At 47.3% G+C, this 1,280-nt stretch overlaps 1 long non-coding RNA gene across 1 annotated transcript in view; it reads right to left on the minus strand.

The window, feature by feature from the left end:
- LOC119471899 overlaps positions 1-1,280 on the minus strand; it is a 71,766-nt gene that overhangs the window by 228 nt on the left and 70,258 nt on the right. The window lies entirely within an intron of this gene.

A 1,280-nucleotide genomic window follows, 5' to 3' on the forward strand; every position in this document is an offset into this window, starting at 1 on the left:
GCGCCACCATGCCCAGCTGATTTTTTGTATATTTAGTAGAGACGGGGTTTCACCATGTTGACCAGGATGGTCTCGATCTCTTGACCTCGTGATCCACCCGCCTCGGCCTCCCAAAGTACTGGGATTACAGGCGTGAGCCACCGCGCCCGGCCTTTTCTTTATAAATTACTCAATCCCAGGTGTTTATAGCAGTGAGAAGGGACTAAGACAGGATATTTCAAAGGATACAGATGAATAGCCAGGTGGAAAAGGTGCACAGGGCGAGGGATGGAGGAAGAGGCATGAAGCTTTCCTGCCCTTTCTAGACATTCCACCCTCCATGTACCTACACATATTTAGCAGCCTGGAAGCTCTCAGAACCCTGCCCTTTGGGTTTTATGGAGGCTTTATTAGGTAGGCATGATTGATCACATCATTGGCCATTGATAATCAACTCAACCTTCAGCCCCTCTACCCTCCCTAGAAGTTGGGGGGGTAAGGCTGAAAGTCCCAACCCTCTAGTCATGCCTTGGTCTTTCCAGTGACCAGCCCCCTCTTAAAGCTATCTGGGGCCTCCCAGCTACCAGTGTCTTATTAGCATATCGAAGAAACTCTTATTACTCTGGAGATTCCAAAGGTTTTAGGAGCATGTGACAGGAACCAGGGGAAGAGACCAGATATATATTTCGTTTCACAATTTCACAGGGTGGATTGGGAAACTGAGTCTAGAATGAGGATGAGAGTTCAAAAGAGGGTAGCCCATTGAAAAGGCCTCCCTCTTGGACACACATTAAGGATACCGAAGGTTTGGGGGATGGTGGGTTTAGTGGGCTGCACAGATGCAGAATTACTGGGAGTGGAAGAACATTTAGGCCTCTTATCCTTCAGCTTTGTCCTGGGTGTCTCATAGCTCCAAGGCTCCTGAGTCTCTGGAAGGAATGAGCTGAGTATTGATTCCAGGGATAGGTTCAGAGCTGAGGGTTGCTGGCCTGCAGCACTGGACTGGTGTAGTCTTTGAGATGAATGCAGGCCTGTCCCGGCTCCTTCTCTCCCTCATATGCCATGTTATCTCAATGCCTCTCTGCCTGTTCATTTTAGGGCTTGATTTTGTCTCCAAACTTTGGGCCCAGGAAAAAGCATTTGGTATCCTTAGAGCACTAGGAGCTGCGCTGGTGAAGGCAGATAGCCTGACTCATTATAACATTAATTAATTTCAACCCACACTAATTATCAAAGGTACTCATTCAAGGAAAGATGTGGTGTTTAGAGTAATCTTGTGGAAAGACTGCTTTCATTAAAAA

The sequence above is a fragment of the Cebus imitator genome, unplaced genomic scaffold (genome assembly GCF_001604975.1).
Source record: "Cebus imitator isolate Cc_AM_T3 unplaced genomic scaffold, Cebus_imitator-1.0 Scaffold78, whole genome shotgun sequence".
NCBI classification, from domain to species: domain Eukaryota; kingdom Metazoa; phylum Chordata; class Mammalia; order Primates; family Cebidae; genus Cebus; species Cebus imitator.